Source organism: Arachis hypogaea, chromosome 17 (assembly GCF_003086295.3).
Source record: "Arachis hypogaea cultivar Tifrunner chromosome 17, arahy.Tifrunner.gnm2.J5K5, whole genome shotgun sequence".
NCBI lineage: Eukaryota > Viridiplantae > Streptophyta > Magnoliopsida > Fabales > Fabaceae > Arachis > Arachis hypogaea.
This window is the reverse complement of record NC_092052.1, coordinates 104,162,660-104,171,611: the sequence shown is the minus strand read 5'-3', so window position 1 is coordinate 104,171,611 and position 8,952 is coordinate 104,162,660.

Here is an 8,952-nt window from a genome sequence, read left to right as displayed (position 1 = left end):
ACTGCACCAATGGCATGATCACTGGCATCACACATTAGCTCGAATGGTAATGTCCAGTCTGGTGCAGAAATAACTGGTGCTGTGACCAGCTTAGCTTTCAGTGTTTCAAACGCCTGCAGGCATGCTGTGTCAAACACAAATGGCGTGTCAGCAGCTAGCAGATTGCTTAGAGGTTTTGCGATTTTTGAAAAATCCTTTATAAACCTCCTATAGAATCCTGCATGCCCCAGAAAGCTTCTGATTGCCTTAACATTGGCAGGTGGTGGTAATTTCTCAATTACCTCTATTTTTGCTTGATCCACCTCTATTCCCTTGTTTGAGATTTTATGCCCAAGAACAATTCCTTCAGTCACCATGAAGTGACACTTTTCCCAGTTTAAAACTAGGTTAGTTTCTTGGCATCTTTTCAGAACAAGTTTCAGGTGATCAAGACAGGAGCTGAATGAGTCTCCATATACTGAGAAGTCATCCATGAAGACTTCCAGAAATTTTTCCACCATGTCAGAGAAAATAGAGAGCATGCATCTCTGGAAGGTTGCAGGCGCATTACATAGCCCAAATGGCATCCTTCTATAAGCAAACACTCCAGATGGACATGTGAATGCTGTTTTCTCTTGATCCTGGGGATCCACTGCAATCTAGTTGTAGCCTGAATAGCCATCCAAAAAGCAGTAATAATCATGACCTGCTAGTCTCTCTAGCATCTGGTCTATGAATGGTAAAGGAAAATGATCCTTTCTGGTGGCTGTATTGAGCCTTCTGTAGTCAATACACATGCGCCACCCTGTAACTGTTCTTGTAGGGACCAGTTCATTTTTTTCATTATGAATCACTGTCATGCCTCCCTTTTTTGGGACGACTTGAACAGGGCTCACCCAGGGGCTATCAGAAATAGGATAAATAATCCCAGCCTCTAGTAATTTGGTGACCTCTTTCTGCACCACTTCCTTCATGGCTGGATTTAGCCGCCTCTGTGGTTGAACCACTGGTTTGGCATTGTCCTCTAATAGGATTTTGTGCATGCATCTAGCTGGGCTTATGCCCTTAAGGTCACCTATGGACCACCCAAGAGCTGTCTTGTGTGTCCTTAGCACTTGAATAAGTGCTTCCTCTTCCTGTGAATTTAAAGCAGAGCTTATGATCACTGGAAAAGTGTCACCTTCTCCCAGAAATGCATATTTCAAGGATGGTGGAAGTGGCTTGAGCTCGGGTTTAGGAGGTTTTTCCTCTTTCAGAAGAAAGTTCAGAGGCTCTTTCATGTCCTCTGAATCCTCCAAATCAGGCTGAACATCTTTAAAGATGTCTTCCAACTCTGATTCGAGACTCTTAGCCATGTTGATCTCTTCTACCAAAGAGTCAATGAGATCAACTTTCATGCAGTCTGTTGATGTGTCTGGATGCTGCATGGCTTTGACAGCGTTCAACTTAAACTCATCATCATTGACTCTCAGGGTTATTTCCCCCTGTTGGACGTCAATGAGGGATCGTCCAGTTGCTAGGAAGGGTCTTCCTAGAATGAGAGTAGCACTCTTGTGCTCCTCCATTTCCAGCACAACAAAGTCAGTGAGAAAGGCGAATGGCCCAACTCTGACAATCATGTCCTCAATCACGCCTGATGGGTATTTAGTGGAACCATCAGCAAGTTGGAGACATATCCGGGTTGGTTTAACTTCTTCAGTTAAGCCAAGCTTCCTGATAGTGGATGCAGGTATCAGGTTGATGCTTGCCCCAAGATCGAATAAAGCTGTCTTGGTGCAATCACCTTCTAATATGCATGGTATCAGAAAACTCCCAGGGTCTTTAAGCTTTTCAGGAAAGCTTTTTAGAATGACTGCACTGCATTCTTCAGTGAGGAGAACTCTTTCTGTTTCTCTCCACTCCTTTTTATGACTCAAGATCTCTTTCATGAACTTGGCATAAGAAGGTATTTGCTCAAGTGCCTTTGCAAATGGAATCTTTATTTCAAGAGTCCTTAGATAATCTGCAAAGCGAGCAAATTGCTTATCCTGCTCCTCTTTCCGGAGTTTTTGAGGATAAGGTATCTTGGCTTTATATTCCTCAACCTTAGTGGTTAAAGAAGCCTTTTTAGAGGGGTTGTTATCAGCACTTGTGTGTGTCTGATTCCTCACTGGCAATTGAGTGCCAGAGTCAGAGGCTGGAGTGACGTTAGACGCCAGCTCACTGTCTGTTCCTGGCGCCTGAACGCCAGAAATGTGCCCATTTTGGGCGTTCAACGCTGGATTCTGCCCCATTTGGGCATTTAACGCCAGATTCTTGCCCATTTCTGGCGTTGAACGCCAATCCTGCCTTGTTTCTGGCGCTGAACGCCAGTTTTGGGCATGGTCTGGGCGTTCAGCGCCAGCTTTCCACCCATTTTCTGGCATTTTAGTGCCAGAATTATTTTTCCCTGGGCTCTTACTGTCCTCAGGTGAATCTTTGGTGGGTTGCTCATTTCTTGAATTTTTTATGCCTTGAGGTGGGGTATTTAATGTTTTCCCACTTCTTAATTGAACTGCTTGGCATTCTTCTGCTATTTGCCTTGATAGCTGCTGCTTTGTTTGCTTAAACTGTTCGTCCATATGTATATTAGCTATCCTTGTCTCCTGTAGCCTGTCTTTGAATTCAGCTAGCTGCTTTGTTAGAAAATCCAATTGCTGATTGAATTCAGCAGCTTGTTTTACAGTACTGAATTCAGCAGTTACTGTTTTAACCTCTTCATTCATGGAAGGGTTGCTGCTTAGATACAGATGCTGATTCCTGGCAACTGTATCAATGAGCTCTTGAGCCTCTTCAATTGTCTTTCTCATATGGATAGATCCACCAGCTGAGTAATCTAGAGACATCTGAGCTCCTTCTGCAAGCCCATAGTAGAAGATGTCTAACTGAACCCACTCTGAAAACATTTCAGAGGGGCATTTTCGTAGCATCTCTCTGTATCTCTCCCAGGCATCATAAAGAGATTCATTATCTCCTTGCTTAAAGCCTTGGATGTCCAGTCTTAGTTGTGTCATCCTTTTTGGAGGGAAATATTGATTCAGGAATTTTTCTGTCAGCTGTTTCCACGTCCTTATGCTGGCCTTAGGTTGGTTATTCAACCACCTCTTAGCTTGATCTTTTACAGCAAATGGAAACAGTAATATTCTGTAGACATCCTGATCTATTTTTTTATCATGTACTGTGTCAGCAATTTGTAAAAACTGTGCCAGAAACTCTGTAGGTTCTTCCTGTGGAAGACCGGAATACTGGCAACTTTGCTGCACCATGATAATGAGCTGAGGATTCAACTCAAAGCTACTGAATCCAATGGAGGGTATGCAGATACTACTCCCATATGAAGCAGTAGAAGTGTTAGAATATGACCCCAGAGTCCTCCTGGACTGTTCATTTCCACTTATGTCCATGATGGACAAAGGGATATAACTTGGATTGATTTACCTTTTTAATTGTTTTATTTTATGGAAAGAGGACAACTTAACCAAAAATAAAAATAACAAAAATTATGATTTTCGAAAAAAATTGAGGAGAGAAAAAGTGGTTAGAAGGTTTTGAAAAAGATATGATTTGGAAAAGATTTTTAAAAAAAATTATTTTTTTTTATATAATTTTCGAAAATTTGTTTAAAATAGAGAGAAAAGATATTTTTGAATTTAAAGAGGAGAGAGAAAAACAATAAGATAGCACAAGATTTAAAATTTTTAGATCTAGTGCTCCTTGTTTTCGAAAAATTTGGAAGGAAAACACCAAGGAACACCAAACTTAAAAATTTTAAGATCAAGTCACAAGGAAAACTCAAGAACACGAAGAAAGAACACCAAACTTAAAATTTTTAGAAAACCAAACCAAAATTTTCGAAAATTTTAAGGAAAATCAATCAAGAAAACACCAAACTTAAAGTTTGGCACAGGATCTAATAGAAAAATTATTTTTAAAAAAGGTTTTTTAAAAAAAAATGTGATAGCCAATTACCATGAACATAAACACCACGTTCTAACTAACTGAGTTATAAATTTAAAGTAATAAAAGACTCTAAACCAAAAAAGAAAGATTTTTCCTAATCTAAGCAACAAAATAATTCGTCAGTTGTTCAAACACGAACAATCCCCGGCAACGGCGCCAAAAACTTGGTGCATGAATTGTGAGTCACACTTTTCACAACGCGTACCACTGACCAGCAAGTGCACTGGGTCGTCCAAGTAATACCTCACGTGAGTAAGGGTCGAATCCCACGGAGATTGTTGGTTTGAAGCAATCTATGGTTATCTTGTAAATCTTAGTCAGGAAGTCAATTATGTTTATCAGTTGAATTGCGAATAACCAAGAGATCATAAATTAAAGGTTACTTGTTGTGCAGTAATGGAGAATATGTTGGAGTTTTGGAGATGCTTTGTCTTCTGAATCTCTGCTTTCCTCTGTCTTCTGATTCACGCACGCACGTCCTCCTATGGCAAGCTGTGTGTTGGTGGATCACCGTTGTCAATGGCTACCTTCCATCCTTCCAGTGAAAACTATGCTCACGCGCTCTGTCACAGCACGGCTAATCACCGGTTGGTTCTCGATCCGGTTGGAATAGGATTTACTATCCTTTTGCGTCTGTCACTAACGCCCAGCCTTCAGGAGTTTGAAGCTCGTCACAGTCATTCAATCCTAGAATCCTACTCGGAATACCACAGACAAGGTTTAGACCTTCCGGATTCTCATCAATGCCGCCATCAGTTCTAGCTTATACCACGGAGATTCTGATTTAAGAATCTAAGAGATGCTCATTCAATCGGATATAGAACGGAGGTGGTTGTCAATCACACGTTCGTGGTTTGAGGAAGGTAATGAATGTCACAGATCATCACCTTCATCACAGTTAAGCGCGAATAAACATCTTAGATAGGAACAAGCGTGTTTGAATGGAAAACAGAAATACTTGCATTAATTCATCGAGACACAGCAGAGCTCCTCACCCCCAACAATGGGGTTTAGAGACTCATGCCGTCAGAGAATACAAAGTTTTTATCTGAAATGTCCTGAGATCCAGAATAAATCTCTAAAAGTTGTTTAAATACTAAACTAGTAGCCTAGGTTTACAAAAATTGGATAAATTATGATGGATGATGCAGATATCCACTTCTGGGGCCCACTTGGTGTGTGCTGGGGCTGAGACTTAAGCAATTCACGTGCAGAGGCCATTTGTGGAGTTGAACGCCAGTTTTTATGCCAGTTTGGGCGTTCAACTCCAGCTTTTGATCCTTTTCTGGCGCTGGACGCCAGAATTGGGCAGAGGACTGGCGTTGAACGCCAGTTTACATCATCTATCCTTGTGCAAGGTATGAACTATTATATATTTCTGGAAAGCCCTGGATGTCTACTTTCCAACGCAATTGGAATTACGCCATTTTGAGTTATGTAGCTCCAAAAAATCCACTTTGAGTGCAGGGAGGTCAGAATCCAACAGCATCAGCAGTCCTTTTTCAGCCTGAATCAGATTTTTGCTCAGCTCCTTCAATTTCAGCCAGAAAAATACCTGAAATTACAGAAAAACACACAACTCATAGTAAAGTCCAGAAATATGAATTTTTCCTAAAAACTAATAAAAAATAGACTAAAAACTAACTAAAACATACTCTAAACTATATGAAATTATCCCCAAAAAGCGTATAAAATATCCGCTCATCACTTCTTCACTGTAGTGGATCACTCTGGGCGATCCTTCTTCGACCTCCACTGGGATCATTGCCTCCATTCCGTAAGCTAATCGGAAAGGTGATTCCCTTGTGGTGGAGTGTGGAGTTGTCTGATATGACCATAGGACTTGTGGGAGCTCTTCAGCCCAGGCTCCCTTTACATCCTGTAATCTCCGTTTTAACCTGGCTAATATGACTTTGTTAGCAGCTTCTGCTTGTCCGTTGGCCTGGGGGTGTTCTACGGATGTGAATTGGTGTTTTATGTTCAGATCGGCCACCAATTTTCTGAAGCCTGCATCTGTAAATTGAGTGCCATTGTCTGTGGTGATGGAGTATAGAACCCCAAACCTTGTGACAATGTTTCTATATAGGGATTTTCGACTTCTTTGAGCAGTGGCGTTAGCTAGGGGTTCCGCCTCAATCCATTTTGTGAAATAGTCTACCCCCACGATGAGGAATTTGACTTGTCCCGATCCTTGAGGGAAGAGACCGAGAAGATCAAGTCCCCATTTTGCGAATGGCCAGGGTGAGTTTATGCTGATGAGCTCCTCTGGTGGGGCGATGTGAAAGTTGGCGTGTTTTTGACATGGTGGAAATGTCTTTACGAATTCTGTTGCTTCTTTTTGTAGAGTCATCCAATAGAATCCGGCCCGGAGTACTTTTTTGGTAAGAGTCTGTGCTCCGAGATGATTGCCGCAAATTCCACTGTGTACTTCTTCTAAAACTTCCTTTGTGTTGGAAGTCGGCACACATTTTAATAATGGTGTTAAAATCCCTCTCTTGTATAGAGTATTGTTTATGATGGTGTAGTATTGTGCCTCCCGTTTTAACCTCTTTGCCTCCTTCTTATTTGTAGCGAGTGTTTCTGTTTTGAGGTAGTTAATTATGGGAGTCATCCATCCTTGATCCAGACCTGTTATGGCTAGGACTTTTTCTTCTTCCGAGATTGACAGGTTCTGTAGCATTTCCTGGATGAGGCTTCTATTGTTGCCCCTTATTTGGTGCTGGCTAGTTTTGAGAGTGCATCAGCTCGAGCATTCTGTTTCCGAGGTATATGGCTGACCTCATATTCCCCGAGTTGTCCGAGCTGTTCCTTGATTTTGTCCAAGTATTTTTTCATTATGGGATCTTTGGCTTGGTAGCTCCCTGCTATTTGTGAGGTGACTACCTGTGAGTCGCTGAAGATAATAAGCTTTTGGGATCCAACCTCCTTAGCCAGCTTCAATCCAGCTAGTAGTGCCTCATATTTGGCCTGGTTGTTTGATGCAGGGAACCCGAATTTGAGGGAAAGTTCGATTTGGGTTCCCTGGTTGCTTTCTATTATTACACCTGCGCCACTTCTGGTTTTGTTTGAGGAGCCGTCTACGTAGAGATTCCATTCTGTGGGGATTTCCAGAGTGTCAGTAAACTCTGCAACGAAGTCAGCCAGATACTGTGATTTAATGGCTGTCCGAGCTTCATATTGAAGGTCGAATTCGGATAACTCGACTGTCCATTGCAAGATTCTTCCTGCTAAATCTGTTTTCTGTAGAATGCCTTTTATGGGCTGGTTGGTCCGAACCCTGATGATGTGGGCTTGGAAATATGAGCGAAGTCGTCGAGATGTTAGTATGAGAGCATAGGCGAATTTTTCTATTTTTTGGTAGTTCAGTTCAGACCCTTGTAGTGCTTTGCTGATGAAGTATATAGGTTGTTGTCCACTATTGTCTTCTCGGACCAGTGCTGAGGCTACTGCCCGACTTCCTACTGCAAGGTATAATACGAGTGGTTCCCCTTCCCGTGGTCGAGTTAGAATAGGTGGTTGTCCCAGGAACCTTTTGAAATCTTGGAAGGCCTGCTCGCACTCTATTGTCCATTCAAATCTCTTTCCCTTCCTTAGAGTGGCATAGAAGGGTAGGGATCTTATTGCCGACCTGGCTAGAAATCTGGACAAGGCTGTCAATTTTCCATTGAGCTGTTGTACCTCTTTGACACAGGTCGGACTCTTCATGTCGAGTATAGCCTGACATTTATCTGGATTTTCCTCGATTCCTCTTTGTGTGAGCATAAATCCTAAGAATTTGCCGGCTTCTACTGCGAAGGTGCATTTTGCAGGGTTAAGTCGCATGCCATGCCTTCTTATAGTGTCGAATACTTGGGTGAGGTCGGACAGTAACGACTCTTCGTTTTGTGTCTTTATTAACATGTCGTCCACATAGACTTCCATAACTTTCCCGATGTGGTCTGCGAAGACTTTATTCATTAATCTTTGATAAGTAGCTCCCGTATTTTTGAGTCCGAATGGCATGATGATGTAGCAGTAGTTTGCCTTTGGGATTAAGAATGAGGTTTTTTCTTGATCAGGTGGGTACATTGGGATTTGATTGTATCCTGAATAGGCGTTCATAAATGAGAGGTATTTGTATCCGAAGGAGGCATCCACCAGAGCGTCGATACTTGGGAGAGGATAAGGGTCTTTTGGGCAGGCTTTGTTGAGATCAGTGTAGTCAGTGCACATTCGCCACTTCCCATTTAATTTTTTCACCAAGATGACGTTAGCTAGCCAAAGTGGATACTTGACTTCTCTTATGAATTCTGCCTCCAGTAAGGCTTGTACCTGCTCTTCCACAGCTTGGGATCATTCTGGTCTGAGCTTTTGATGTCTCTGCTGTACTGGCCGAGACCCTGGGTAAAATGCTAACTTGTGGCACATTAGCTTAGGGTCTATGCCCGGCATATCTGCGGCCTTGCACGCAAAGAGGTCGACATTGTCTTGTAAGAACTGTATGAGGGATTCCTTTTCGTCTCTTTTTAGGATTGTGCCAATATTGGTTGTTTTATCTGGAGTATCTCCGATTTGAATTTTTTCTGTTTCGCCTTCAGGTTGTGGACGAAGTTCTTCCTATCCTCGAACTCTCCCGAGTTCAATGGTGTGGATTTCTTCTCCTTTGCCCCTTAGGTTCAGACTTTCGTTATAACAGCGGCGCGTTGTCTTCTGGTCTGCTCTTATTGTAGCGATCCCTTCTGTGGTTGGGAACTTCATGCATAGATGTGGAGTCGAGACTACTGCACCGAGTTGATTCAGCGTTGTCCGACCTATCAGGGCATTGTAGGCTGTAGTCACGTCGACCACGATGTAGTCTATGTTGAGTGTTCTTAACCGATTTCCTTTTCCAAAGGTGGTGTGCAAGGAGATGTATTCAAGTGGTTGGATCGGAGTGTCTCCCAGCCCGAATAGGCTGTTTGGATATGCTCTGAACTCTTTTTCCTCTAGGCCGAGTTTGTCGAAGGCGGTTTTAAA